The sequence below is a fragment of the Pelmatolapia mariae genome, linkage group LG7, assembly GCF_036321145.2.
Source record: "Pelmatolapia mariae isolate MD_Pm_ZW linkage group LG7, Pm_UMD_F_2, whole genome shotgun sequence".
In the NCBI taxonomy this organism is placed as follows: Eukaryota; Metazoa; Chordata; class Actinopteri; order Cichliformes; family Cichlidae; genus Pelmatolapia; species Pelmatolapia mariae.
In genome coordinates this window covers 18972638-18988412 of record NC_086233.1, presented here as the reverse complement: position 1 = coordinate 18988412, position 15775 = coordinate 18972638, and positions in this window count along the sequence as shown.

The window sequence follows — 15775 nt, the reverse complement described above, 5'->3', positions numbered from 1 at the left end:
TATATAGATTATTGCTGAATTTTGTATGAAAATATGAAGTATAATTGAATTACTAAAAAGTCTGTGTACAGCATTACCGTTGAGACAACATCAGTATGGGACTGAATGTTTAGATAGCAGCAATATTCTCTTCTGCAACCAACAGCAATAGTAAATATAAAGACTGGATTCAAGACACTTGTGTGCTGTCTTACTGTTGTCTTATTGGGAATGTTGTTGATTTTGAATGTGAACTTCCACAGACATAGTATGTGAAGTTCAGTTTCCACATCAGAAGCAAATGTAGAGGATTGCAAGAAAAAAAATCTCTTGCCACCGCACACACTATACAGATAAAAATAATTGGCCACACCTCTTGATCGTTGTTTTTTCTGAGCTTTGCCTTCAGCCTCTTAGTTAATTCAGATAAAACTGAGGTTATTGTACTTGGCCCTGAAAATCTTAGAAATATGGTGTCTAACCAGATTCTTACTCTGGATGGCATTACCTTGGCCTCCAGTAATGCTGTGAGGAACCTTGGAGTCATTTTTGACCAGGACATGTCCTTCAACACACATATTAAACAAATATGTAAGACTGCTTTCTTCCATTTGCGCAACATCTCTAAAATTAGAAATATCCTGTCTCAGAGTGACGCTGAAAAACTAGTTCATGCATTTATTACTTCCAGGCTGGACTACTGCAATTTGTTATTATCAGGATGTCCAAAAACCTCGCTAAAAAGCCTTCAGTTAATCCAAAATGCTGCAGCAAGAGTACTGACAGGGACTAGAAAGAAAGAGCATATTTCTCCTGTTTTGGCTTCCCTTCATTGGCTTCCTGTTAAATCCAGAATTGAATTCAAAATCCTGCTCCTCACATACAAGGTCTTAAATAACCAGGCCCCATCTTATCTTAATGACCTTGTAGTACCATATCACCCTATTAGAGCACTTCGCTCTAGCACTGCAGGCCTACTTGTTGTTCCTAGGGTATTTAAAAGTAGAATGGGAGGGAGAGCCTTCAGTTTTCAGGCCCCTCTTCTGTGGAACCAGCTTCCAGTTTGGATTCGGGAGACAGACACTATCTCTACTTTCAAGATTAGGCTTAAAACTTTCCTTTTTGCTAAAGCATATAGTTAGGGCTGGACCAGGTGACCCTGAATCCTCTCTTAGTTATGCTGCAATAGACGTAGGCTGCCGGGGATTCCCATGATGCATTAAGTTTTTCCTTTCCAGTCACCTTTCTCACTCACTGTGTGTTAATAGACCTCTCTGCATCGAATCATATCTGTTATTAATCTCTGTCTCTCTTCCACAGCATGTCTTTATCCTGTTTTCCTTCTCCCACCCCAACTGGTTGCAGCAGATGGCCGCCCCTCCCTGAGCCTGGTTCTGCCGGAGGTTTCTTCCTGTTAAAAGGGAGTTTTTCCTTCCCACTGTTGCCAAAGTGCTTGCTCATAGGGGGTCATATGATTGTTGGGCTTTTCTCTGTATCTACTGTACAATATAAAGCGCCTTGAGGCGACTTTTGTTGTGATTTGGCACTATATAAATAAAATTGAATTGAATTGAATTGAATTAGTTCCAGTGAAGGGGAAATCTTATTAATGCTTCAGCTTACCACAACATTTTGGACAATTCTGTGCTTCTAACTTTTTGGAAACAGTTTGAATAAGGCTGTTTCCTGTTCCTGCATGGTTGTTAACTGGTGCACAAAGCAAAGTCCAGAAATACATGGTTGGGTGAGTTTGGTGTGGAAGAACTTGATTGGCTCTCAAAAGAGCCCTGACCTCAACCCTACTGAACACCTTTGGGATGAACTAGAGCAGAGACTGCAAGCATGCAACATTGGTTTCACAAGCGCTTGTCTTGATGAAAGACTATAACTTTCCACAGACAATTCGAAAGTGCAAAACATATTCCAGAGAAACAGAAGTTGCTATAGCTGCAAAGTGGGGACTGATGCCATAAAAAAGATCCTGCTCTTAAAATGTGTAGATGGCCCAAATAGTTTTGTCTGTATTGTGCGTTTAATAAATAGGTAAAAACAAGAGGCCTGAGGATCTGAAAAAAGTTCAAAGCAAAATGATTAAAAAAAATCTTATTTTTCCAGATTTAGGCACACTGTTGTTGCGTTTCTGAAGATAATCTGAAAGCACAGAACAGAAAGAAAATAATAAAGTACGACAGAAGAAAAACAGTCTTGTGATGAAGTGGCGACCTGTCCGGGGTGTAACCCACCTCTGACCTTATGACAAGGATTAGGCTTGAGGCCTCATATGACCTAAATTGGATAATCTGTTAAGAAAATGAAATGGTGGGTGGATGGATAGAGTCCTCATAATTTGAAGGACAGATTACTTTTCCATGAATTGTATTAGGCATTTCTTTAGCTGAATAAAGTCAAAAGTGTGCACTTTGTTTTGTTCAAGTATATTATTACAAATGTTTCATGTATTAAAATATCAAAATAAGCTGAACAAAAATCACTGAATCTTCTAGAGATAATTTATTCTGACAGATAAATGTACAGCATTAACTCCTGTCGCTGTAAGAATGCATTATAACCCCCCCCCCCCCCCCCCCCTTTTTTTTTTTCTTAAAGCAAATGGAGTCCACCTTGTAAAATTGTGGTTGGAAAAGACAAACAACAGAAACCAAACACTCTCCTTGGCAGAGTTTAAACACCCAGCATGTGAGTATACGACTGTGTCTTGTTCACACACCCCCTTTTCCTCAACTTTCGCTCAGACTTGTCAACCGAAACCTGCCCTCCCACTAGACTGTGTCAGGAGACTTTGAGGCCATGGGGCAGGTTTGAACAGACCCTCTCGTTTACACCTAAAATCCCCCTGGCTTGTCCTTTCCATGCAGGAAAAGTGTCTTGAGTAATGTGGAGCTCCCCCTAAGCCCTGGCTCCTAATAATGTAATAACTTGTTGACATGTGAAAGAAAGTAATGTTAAAAACAAAAAACTATATTACATTTATTATTATTATAGTAAATATTATAATGAAATCTAAAGGAGTATTTCTCATGATTACATTTCCAAGCAACTGCTGACTGCAAATTAGAAGCTGAAGCAAGTTTCAGGCTTTTTCTAATGATTTTTTATATTTTAACACAGTGTTATCATGTTATATCTCCAGTGGAATGTTCAGAGCCAGCATTAAGCAAATTAATAATTTATTTAGATTCCTTTTAGGTCGACCCCCCCCCCCCCCTTACCAAACCTACAAAATCAAACATATGAAGCTACCAGCACTGGTGACCCCTTTGTGAATAAGAAGCCAGAAGTATCTTTATTTATGTTCTTTTATAGCAATTTTAAAGACTGACTCCATAAATATATGAGAAATTTCACTAAAAAACTGCAGTACAGAAATAAGCTCACAACCCACTTTCTTGGGTACACCTGTGGAGCTGCTCATTAATGCAAATATCTAATGAGCCATTTACACTAAAGAAACTCAGTGCATTTATGTAAGCATGTAGACATGTTCAAGATAATGTGCTGAAGTTCATTCTGAGCATTAAGCATGAGCATTACATGACTCCAAACATGACATGGTTGTTGGTGCCAGATGGCTGGTTTGAGTATTTTAGAAGATGCCTGATGTTCCGGGATTTTTCTGCACAGCTATTTTTAGGTTTACAGAGAAAGGACTAAAAAAGAAAAGAAAAAATTAAATGAGCAGCAGTTCTATGGGCAAAAATATCTTGTTGATGCCAGAGGTCAAAGGAGAATGGTCAGAGTGCTTTGAAATTTGAGCTAAAGACAAAGATAACTTAAATAACCACTTGTTAAAATCAAAGTAAGCAGAATACCATCTCTGAATATGTAATATGTTGAACCTTGAAGCAGAAAACCACTCCAGGTGACACTCTTGTCAGCTAACAGTAGCAAACTGGACCATGCAAGCTACTATTTGCATGGTCTCACCTTTATGACCACAGTGTACCCATCTTCTGATGTTGCAAAGCTCAAACCATCTTAAAATAGTTCCTCTAACATGACAGTGAGCTCACTGTACTCACTGTAACTTGATCTCAAACCAATAAGGCACCTTTGGGATGTGGTGTAACGAAATATTTGCATCATGGACGTGCAGCCACCAAATCTGTGCTATGCTATCATGTTAATACGGAACAAAATCTATGAAAATGGGTTAGAGAACCATGAAGTATTAAAGCAGTTCTGAAGGCAAGAGGAGGCCCAAACTGTTTATAACAAGGTGTATCTAATAAATTGACCAGTATGTGTGTTTAGTAAATATTTTATTAGGCATAATAACATAGTTTAAAAGTCACAATTTAACATTTTTATGAATGTATTTATCAACAACCAAAACTGTCTTTATAACTTCCCTTATGCATTGTCTTTTAACAATAAGGTATCTTCCCACACACACACACACACACACACGCACACACACACACACACACACACACACACACACACACACACACACACACACACACACACACACACACACACACACACACACACAGTAAATTATAACTGCACCCCCTCCACACATGAAACCACAAACACATCACTTCCCATTTTATGGTTCATCTTCTCTAGACTTGATTTGCAATACACAACCTTATCACTACTTTTTAACAGTAATAAAGAATGAAGTACTCTAAGCACTGTGGAAATTGTTCAATAAAATGAAATATTAAAATTTACATATTTATAGAACCTATCTTGTAAACATGCCCCAAACTTAAATTATCTGAGAGCTTGATATTGAAGTTGAGAGTTTGACATTTAAATGACAAGCAGTGGCTGCACCTGAAGTCCATTACTCACTCTGCAAATCTCAACACTTCATTGTACTCAGCTAATCAGCACTATCTGCCGGGCTTGCATCCTGTGGGTACACACCAGTTGTGACACTGGCAGCGTTTGTCCTCAGAGACCCTGCCTACCCTGTCATTAAGGTCATGTTTGCAGTAAAGCTGGGAGAGCGGATAATGTTTGGTTAACCACTGTCTTAACTCCAGATAAGCCCCTCAATATCATCCTGAGACCCCGCGGTTTGTTAATGGCACAGGGTCTCCAGATAATAGCGAAGGAATGAGTTTAACCTTGCTGGGGCACGTATGTTTGTGTTCATCTGTCATCTGTGGCAGGTGTGTGATGACTGAGATAGGAGCAGGGAATAACAAATAAAAACATCTTCTTTTCATTGTTTTTGGTAATCTCTCTCTCTCTCTCTCTCTCTCTCTCTCACACACACACACACACACACACACACACACACACACACACACACACACACACACACACACACACACACACGGACACTTGCTGTTAATGGAGTGATAGCAAAGATTGTATAGGCAGGTGTGGGCCTGGTGTTCTAGTACGATTCTTCCCAGCATAAAAACCCATCATAGTGCCTTACAGCTCTTACCAATTGCAGAGATGCTGTCATTTAGAAGCAAATAAAATAGAAAAGGGAGTCACAGTTAGTCTACAATATCTTACAAGTATAATTTGTTGGTTAAGGAAGTCTCAGCACTTTACTCACTTTCTTGAAGGAACACAGAAATCTGAAAAATTTTTCACTGCAAGTAGAATTAATTGTTTCACAATCCCATTTAAGTGAAAGTACATACTGAAAGCATTATAGGTGTGAAAAGTAAATGCACTTTTGCTGCACAGTTCAGGCTTAAATATGCCACGGTAAATGCTCACTGCATCACATCTGAAATGCTTTGAATAAATTTGGATGTGACCTGGTAGAAACCCTGAAATAAAGTATATGTGCTCAAACATTTGTCTGTGGTCCTTTGACCTTCAATTTAGTTTGGTGGTGTTTTCAAAGTGGCATCCTGCCCCAGAAGCAAACGTGAGACAGCTTTTGTGTTATTCTCCTGTCACAGAACTAAAAAATCAGAACTAGTAACCTCTGAAATTCACTGCTTACAATCCAAGATTGGATTAAAAATAATGATTCTGGCCTTTTTATTGTTACACATTTCACTTGTAAAAGCAGGAGTCACTTAAACATGCTAACAACTACATAGACAGCATAAAAAATGACACGCTAACCACCTTCTGGCTCTTGAAAACACCACCAGATGGGGACATTGTTGCTCCGGTGATTGAACATAAGACTGAATTTTGCCTGACTTTCCATGAGATGCACTGAAAAAAAATAGTTTTTTTGGTAAATCATTTTTTTAAATGCACAAAGTGCTTCTAGTTGTACGCATCCCAATACATGATACATATATTCACCCAGACAAAAAAGAAACCTAACACACAAGCAATGGTGAGAACTGTGGTTGAAAATAAAGGGCACATGACCACGATAAGGAGAACAAGTAGAGAATATTTCCTCAATCAAAAGCCACATGTTGACAATGCTGAATTAGATTTATTTTCGATTTAAACTTAATTTCCAGTGTGTTTGTGTGTGTGTGCAGTAGGGTACACTGCTGAGTATGTGTGTTGAGTGAAATAAAATGACAGCTTGAAGTGCACTTATTTGATTATACTCTAACGGTCCTGTATCACATTTACCATTATTTAGGAAAATGAGTGCATGATAAAATTAGGGCTAATTTTGTTTTGGTGTTGATTAAAGTGAGAGTTGTGGGAAGATACCACAGAGGTGGAAAGTAATGTTTTTACAAGTGGAAGATGGATTGTTTTACAAGAGGCAGAGGGAGAAACTAAGTGTGGGAGGGACAGACAGAGAGGGGGAGTGTAGACGTCACATCTGTTCCTGCCACTCCCTAGGGGGCTCTGGGAGCATGGGAACCTTCACCAGCTCCAATAGTTGCAACAAGCTTTGCAAAGTGCATTTATCAATTTAAAAGTTTAAAGAAGCAAAAGGACTGCTCGAGTGCATTGAGCAGTGGGAGGAAAAGTCCACACTAAAAACACTAGAAGTCCAGTTTTACAGAGCATCCACTCAAGTAACATACAATAAACTTTTCATCCTCAGTCTTTGGGTACGCCAGTATAAATAAAGGCATCTGTCATCAGTATCTCAAGCTCGTGGTGTGCTCTGTCGATGTAAATACATCTAATAAAAGCATCTCTAGAATCTTGGGCTTCCTGTCTGTGGCTTGTGGCCTGCATCATGTTCAATGTACTGCGACGGGTTTTGAGTTACCCTTACTGTCATGTCTTGGTTTGGCCCCCCAGAATGGTGACCACCACACTTTAATAAGCCATTTCACAGGGGTCAATTTTCTTTTCTTCACGGCGTCAGCTGGGTTGCCCCATTCACCCTCTTCACCCCTTCCTCACCCACGCTCCCCCATTGGCATGTGTGCGGCCCAATGTTGTTTACTGGACTGAGCATTTAGAGGGGTTAGCGTTTCACCATGGCAGCTGTTGGCACCATGTGCCTCCCCTTCAGGCGGCTGGCCGACGGCACGCAGGCCACAGCTTCACACACCCTTCAGCATCCCCCTGAGGACCCTCACTCCCTCCACTCAGCCCTTCGCTTGGCCTTGGTTGAAACCAGTAGCCTTGATCGGGTATCAGATACCAGTTTAATGTGAAGACAAAGTTCTGGCTTTAATTGATGGCTTCCAATTGGTGCCCACAGTCTGTCCACAGTGCAGAGAAGTAAATTCAGTGACCGCGCACAGGATCCACATACAGTATCAAACATGACTAGACTTTATTTATTTCAGTGCAACAACTATTGCCATGTCTGTCGTTGGTAGGATTAAGGGCTCCTGTTACTACATTTTCCATGTCACCTCTCCCACTGATTTGCTTGACAACTGTAAGTAATAGTAGGGACTCAAGGAAAAATCCTTTAAATAGCTTCACCGTGAGACCGTAAATGGAAGCCTCTAGTTTTTTTCCCCCCCAGGCTTTAGAAAAGGCAACGTAATCTCTTCTTCATGATCTGGATGTTTGATTTGGCAAAGCTGTGCAGGACGCCCTTCCTGACACAACCCTCCTTATTTATCTGGGCTTAGAACTGGCACTAAGAGTACACTGGCTTTTGGTCCCATAAAATTTTAAGGGATGGTGGTTTACAGTGGTTATCGCTATTGCCTCATAGCAAGAATAGTTTGTCTTTGAGCCTTTTGTTTCCTGCTCTCCCTGTGCTTGCATGGGACCCACAGATATTGGGTTGGTTAGCGCTTCTAGACTTTATGCGAATATGAGGATGGAAAGTTGAGAGTGATGTCAGTCCAAGTATTTATTGGACTGATATGTCTCAGTTGACATTCATATTTCTTTGTGAGATGACCTAGCAGCTATTTGTTGGATTGCCACTGACTTTTAATTAAATTAAATTCAACCAAATTAGCAGGCATAATGATAAACTATAATAACTTTGGTATCCTGTAAAGTTTCGTGTCGCCCCGTTATCAGATTAACCCACAGTACCTGTCCAGTTACTGCTTCACACGGAAGTATTAGTAGAAAAATCAAAACCCCTGTAGTGCATGTGTGATGATCTCAGTGTCTGCTGTAGCTCTTAAATGCAGTTTTGACCTTAATGGGTGGGAAGCTTGCAGGTTTGCTGGTTAGTTAGAGCTGGAACCGATCAAGGAACACAAGAAACTCTTATCTTCCTTATATTTAGGCAACTCCCTCTTCCCCTGCATTGACTACATTTACATGGAGCTTAGTATTCTGAATAAATTTGGTTTAATAGCTAAACAAGCCCAGTCTTACTGGAATTTCTGTCTGCTTCAGGGGAGTGGAAAATAACTTTTATTAAAACGAGAGAAAAGTTGCACAATGTAACGATTACTTTTTGGCAGTGTTCACACTACACATGCCCTGAGCACTGATATAATTCCATGGGGAAGTGTGCTTTTTTTGGGTTGTTTTTTTATTGCTGCTTCCAAGCTAAAGGAGTTTGGTTTCCATGTTTTTGTCATCTAATTTTCATTCTTTTTGTGTGCATGTGTATGTTTTTATGCTATTGTATCCGAGCTGGACCATGCCAATTTGGGGGCATGTCTGGGAATCAAATCCCTTCTCCAGATCAATAAATACTGGTAGTCTGAAATATTAAATTAGGAATTTGGATGTGTGAGAGTATCATCTGTGCAAAAGTAGACTGAAACTCACTGATCTATATGTGTAGATTTTAAGGGTGTGTCCAAATTCACTTGCAGCTTCCATACATTATACATTATACATACATTATGCAAAAGTGAGCAGCAAATTGAAATGAACCTTCTTATTACTTATTATGTTTCAGATCATCAAACAACTTTTAACATTGGACCATGACAGACCATGTGGTATTAAAATAATGATTTCATTGATTAAGGGAGAAAAGTTATCCAAACCTACCTGGTCCTGTGTGAAAAAGCAATTGCCCCTCTTATTAAATCATGAATTAGCTGTGATTAACCACATTTTTGAAAAGCTGAGTTTAGTTTCGCTAAACACACTCAGGCCTGATGACTGGCAGACCTGTTGAATCGAGAAATCACTTAAATTGTACCTTTCTGACAAAGTGAAGCAGCCTAAAAGATCTAAAACAGCAACAAATCATGCCACAATCTAAAGAACAACCTGAGAAACAAAGTCACTGCCATCTATCAGTCTGCAAAAGGGTTACAAAGCCATTTCTACGGCTTTGGGACTCTAGTGAACAACAGTGAGACCTACCACAACATCCTAAAGAAGAATGTCTGTTTGTGACCTTAAGCTGAAGTGCATTCAGGTTCTGCAGCAGGACAATGATCCGAAGCACACCAAGAAGTCCACCTCTGAATGGCTTAAGGCTATTCAGAGGTGGCTTGACCTTAAAAAGCCAGTTTGTGCTTGAAAACCCTCCAATGTGGCTGAATTACAACAATTCTGCAAAGATGAGTGGGCCATAACTCCTCCACGATGCTGTAAAAGACTCATTGAAGTTATCGCAAATGCTTGAATGCAGTTGTTGCTGCAAAGGTTAGCCCAACCCGTTATGATGTTTAGAAACTGTTTTTTGTGTGTACTTGTGTTATCTTTGTCTAATATTTAAATGTGTTTGATGATCTGAAACATTTAAGTGTGACAAACATACTAAAAATAGGAAATCAGGAAGGGGGCAAACAGTTTTTCACACTGCGGTAGAGTGGAAAGAGAAAAGTATGTGACTTATCTCTGTGACATTTAGTACTGCCAATCACATGTTGCTCTCTAATCAGGCAATAAACCAGTCAGCAATTTCTAGGTGATTAGTTGTCACCTTCAAGGTGATGTGCAAGAGAGGCAAAGACATACATGCACATATATACACAACCAAATATATTAAATATAATTCTACAATCTGAGATCCTAACATGTTAGTGACATCTTGCTTTCTGCTACCACATCTATGTAGTTAGTAGATGTCTGTGTTTCTTTTAGGGAGATTGTGAATGTCTGCAATCTCGTCTCACCCTGTCCCAGAGTTGAGTGAGTCTTGGGAGAGTGGTGTAGAGAAAGAAGGTCAGGGTGACAGTTGTCAGACCCTCATCCATACCATTTGGATGGAAAGTGATACCAGAGACAGCTGAGACTGCTTCGGTCACTCTCAGGGTTAATTTGAAGCGTCTTAACATTCACTTTACTTCGGGTGCATTTGTAATGAACGTGGAACTGTGGGCTAAATGGAAATCTCAGCATCTGTGTCTCCTTAACTCTCCCTTCTCTTTCTCTCACACACGCACACAGATGCACTATGAATTAGGCTACACTCACCCTCTCAAGGCCACAGAACAAATTCCTGAGGTTGTCTTGTAACCACAGAGTCATGCGGTCATAACTCTTTCAGTCATAATCACTGGGGTATTGCCTGTCATTCTCCTGCACGCATCAAACCCCACTCCGGTAGCTTGGATTGTGCGTAGAATGCCTGGTGGATGTTTTCCTCCTTCAACACAATCTAGCTGCATATCAGGTTAGCCCCAAAATAAAAAGAGGGGAGCTGGAATGAGGTTCTCTGGTCCCAAGTTATCTTTAAATGGTTCCACACTCACTTTCAACACCACCATGCGGATACAAAAGGTATAAATGGGAGGAAATGATCAGGAGTTTGCTAATTAGTGACAAAGATAAAATGTGGTACACAGAAAATCGACAGTTTTCTTATAGATGATATTCTCTTGGTGATTAGTGAGGATATGTGCCCTAATTTTAGACATTTTGACAGACTAAATAAATAGTGGTGTAAAGAATATTCAAGCTTAATACAACTTTAACAATGCTAACCCGCTGTCTCTAAAGATGACAGTTTGTACTTAAATAACTTTTCATTGCTCATTGGTAATATTTTACAGGCTATGCTTTCTTGAAGCAATACTATTTGGTCACAGTTTTCACTTCTATCTTCATCCTGGTGTTGATCCCGCTGGTGCAGGGTCCGCTCTTCGGCAAAGGTTTCTCCATTTGGTTCTGTCCAAGGCGTCCTCAGGTGATGCGTTGACAGTCTTAATGTATTTCTTGATTTTGTCCATCCACCGTTTCTTCGGTCTGCCTTGAGGCCGGCGTCCTTCTGGGTCAATCCTCATAGCCATTTTTGCTACGGAGTTCTCATCGCTTCAAATCACGTGTCCATACCACCTCAGGCAGGACTCAAGCATCTTTTCCTTAATTGGGGCTACACCTAGTCGCTTCCGTATGTCCTCGTTCGTAACACGGTCCCATCTCGTAATTCCCAGGCTCCATCGGAGCATGTGCATCTCCATAATGTTTAGGGCCTGCTCATGTGTGGTCAATGCGGGCCAACATGCAGAGCCATACGGAGCTACTGGGCGGACCACCGTTTTGTAGGTTTTTCCCTTGAGTTGATCTGGCATTCTTCTGTCACAAAGGACACCAGTGACCTGTCGCCATCACTGGTGTCAATCGTGTTTATTTACAAAACTAATGATGTTCTCTCCAATATCAGCTATAGTTTATGTTTAATGCTAATTAGCAAACAATAGCATGATACCTGCCTTGCATTTTTAATCATGTTGGCAAACAGAGCTTCTGTATCTATCTTTCTGTGTCTATGCCCACATGCCTTGAGAGTTGTCGACCTTGTTGAATATGATGGAACTATCCGCTGCAAAGGAAAAAATCTGTATTTCCTGACTGGAAGTTGTTCCTGGAGGTTGCTGGCTGTCTCTAAGGGAAATTGGTGACAAAGAGAGTGCTGCACCAAAAATGTCCTTGTGTTCACCTGTAGTTTGTGTGAAAACAGACATTCACCTTTGAAGTTAAACTTGTCCCTCAGTGCTGCAGGTTTCAAAAGGTTTTTACTTTTAAGGGAAATGGTATCTGTTTCTGGTTTGTGCCACACTTTTCAGTTTCACAGAGAAAAGCAAGCTACTCTCAGAGTGTTTGTAGACAAGCCGGCGTGTTTGATGTCGGCTACAGGTGACAGAAAACTGACAGAAATCTGATAGTAACCAAAAAAATTACAACACGGTTTCTGCCAACTGGTTGAGGAATACATATTTTTACCAGGTTACCACTAACTGTTCTTTAGGCCTATGTAGCTGTGGCTTTAGCAATCAGTCTCCAGCAATCAGTTGCCAATTGGTCAGGGACTACTCATTTTTCCCTCACAGCCAGTTGCAGACAAGTCTCCAGGCTTGTGTCAACGGGGCCTTATTCACTTGACCCTGCCTTGTCACAATAGTTGTCACACATGCAAAACAGCAGACAAGTTAACATCACATGGTTACTGGTTACGTGTCTACAAATCCTCAATACACTCTTATGCAAGATTTTACTGATTGATATTTTCATCAAAGGATGAACCCTAGTCTTAATGACTTAGTCAGAGTGCCTGCCAATGTTTTGTGACTGTGTACATTTGTCCACAAGACACTGCACAAGAATGCACCAACTGTGTGCGCAAACATCAAGTGAACTTGAACAAAAGTATAATAAAAACAACTATTCATCTGCAGTGTCTGCACCTGTCTGTGTTCATATTCACATGGAAAGAATAATCCCAGCCTTAGCTTTAATCTACCTTTTGCCAACTTCCTATCTGTATGACACAACAGTACTCATCACAGAACAAGTAAAGTTAGTAGCAACCGGTCAGGTGTTACAAGAAACATTTTGCAGTCATACAGTATATCAACAAAGTAAACTCCCATGTTTGCCGCACTGTGCTTCAGATAAGAAAAAAAAACACAAGGGAGTGCGGTAAAGTCTTTACATGTTCTTTATCAGCGTTCCAACCTTTAATATCTATAGTTGCGTAAATTCACAAATAAGCACGCCTGTGTACACACCCATAAAAACACACAATTTTTTTTGTCCTTGGTCTCTGAGGTGTAGGACAAAAAACAGCATTTGATTACTTATGACAAATAAGAAAAACTAGAATGCAGCTAAGTCTTCAGAAAGTAACACACAAACCAGGTATGCATTCATTTAACCATCTATCCTTTGCAAACTATTGCTATTACTGCTGACTTCTTCCTCTCTTGCTTGCTTCATTGTGCACATTTTGCCAAACATGAATTCTTAAATGCACGCACAGCAGAACAGAAGGTTGCTTAGTAAAGTTAAAACTATATATATATATATATATATATATATATATATATATATATATATATATATAAGCTATATAAAGTTAAAGCTAAAGTGTGTGTGTGTGTGTGTGTGTGTGTGTGTGTGTGTGTGTGTGTGTGTGTGTGTGTGTGTGTATTTTTTGGGAGACCATAGAAGGAGGAAAGAGGAGAACAATGGGTGGTGGTGGTGGAAATGTGGTGGTTGAATCTTCATCTCTTGTTTACATTCCACACCCCCAAAGACCCTAACCACAGCACCAGCACCTAATCTCATCAGTAAATTTCCCACTTGAACAAATATCTAAATATCTCCTCTCACATAATCAGTCTTCGTGTTAACACACTCATGCACAAACACATAACTTCGAGACACACAGTTCCAGTTTGATTCCCTGGCTGTGTCTTGTCTTTGACTCTCTCTAGCAAGAGAGTCAAAGACCTTCCTCTTGTCCTCCTGCCTGGTAGCTCCATATAAGAACAGGAGACTTTTGTCAACTTGTTATTTCTGGTGTGGACTTGCAGCACGTCCGCAGGAAGTGCATGCAGAGATCACATCCTCACTTCTGTCATTGTTTTTTCTTTTGTTTCAGCTGTTTGACAATCATTAGCTCTTTCTCCGAAATTCTTTTAACTCAAAAACAGCTGTGGCTGTTCAGCAGGGATAACGAGTGTCTTTATTCAGCGCTCCAGCATTTGGCTGGCAGGAGACCCTCACTGTCATAGTGGTCACAGAGAGAGAGAGACCTCAGGGCATGGTGAGGAGGTGGATATGAAAGGCTATATACGGACTACTGTGCCTTCCTTTGGAGACACAGAGCAGAGCATAGATTTCCAGCTGTGCAATCCCAACTACTTCGTGCAACTATTAAGGTTTGGATCAGTGGGCCTGTAAAGACCAACCGCCTGGCCTGCTGCACTGCTACAGTCTTTAGCCAAGGCTATGTCCATTTTTTTTTACAGGCTTCAAATGTCTGCTTAGTGGAGCAGCAAATCTAATTTGACAGATCTTGGGGTTTTTTCTTTGGGTTTTTGGGGGTGGTGGTTTGCTGATGTAGATTATTTATGTATTTGTCTTGTTTATATATAATAGTGTTTTGGGACAAGAGTTTGAACAACTCATAGAAAGTTACGTTTTAGTTTTAGGCTGGTGCGGGTAGTGGCACGCCATTTAGGGAGAGCTAGGCAATGCCTAATGGCAGTGAGGTACTGTTTTTTGTCACAAGGTTGTGAATCAGAGCCCATTTCCTGTGCTGTTTTCACTTTGAGCTGCACACTTTCCTGCCTTCCACTGTCTTTTAGATTAGATTAGATAGAACTTTACTGTCTTTTGAACATATCAACATGCTGGCAACACATAAGTTGCCGCTATATGCGAGGTTCCCCCATTCAGCTGTGTTTATTTTTTCTAAATAAAGGTAGTTGAATGATCACATTACTATTGTGAGTTCATCCGGTTGTGGTTTGAAGTCTTTCACCAAAATATCATACTAAATTTGTCTAACTTAAGTCTTCTCATGGTTAAGTGCCTGGGTGTGTTTGAAATTAGCATGACTTACATACATGTCTAAAAACCGAAGGTGAGGGCCATCAAAGGGAGGTGATAATTGGGACATCTGAGGACCTCTGCTGTTTGCTAACACCCCAGAGGTGTCGGGGGTCGGGGGAGGTGTTCTTCTCAATGAAGTGCTTTGCTTTTTCAACCCTTTATCTCCATGTAGCCAACAAAAAGGATTGTTTTCCTACAAACAGCAGCCAATGCAGTCCAAACCCTTTAGTCAATACTTCATCAGATTCGCAGACACATAGGTGTGAACTACTTTCAGCTTGGGTCGATTTGGCCAAAAATCAACTGTTTTCTCAGAGCTTTATCACTGGTTTGATCCGATCACATGAAAGGCTTAGGAGATAGGGTGTTTTATCTACTAATCAGAAATTTGGTGGCTCGGTCCCTGGCTCCTCCAACCTGCATGTTGAAGAATATTTGGGCAAGATACTGAGCCGGTGCATCCATCAGAGTGTGAGTGTGTGAACTTTAGGTTAAACATTCTTAGGTTTGACAAAAAAGGATGTGTGTGAAAGGCTTGTAGTAAGATCGCTCTCTGAGTGTTCAAAGTGAGTAGAAAAGTGTTACATAAGTGCCAGTTTGTTTACCATTTACCATTCTTCTTTTGGCTCTTACACCAACTCTCTGCATGTTCTCCATCACTACATCCATGAATCTTTTCTGTGGTCTTCCTCTTTTCATCCTGCCTGGCAGCTTAATCGACAACACTCTTTGCCCAGTATACCCACTA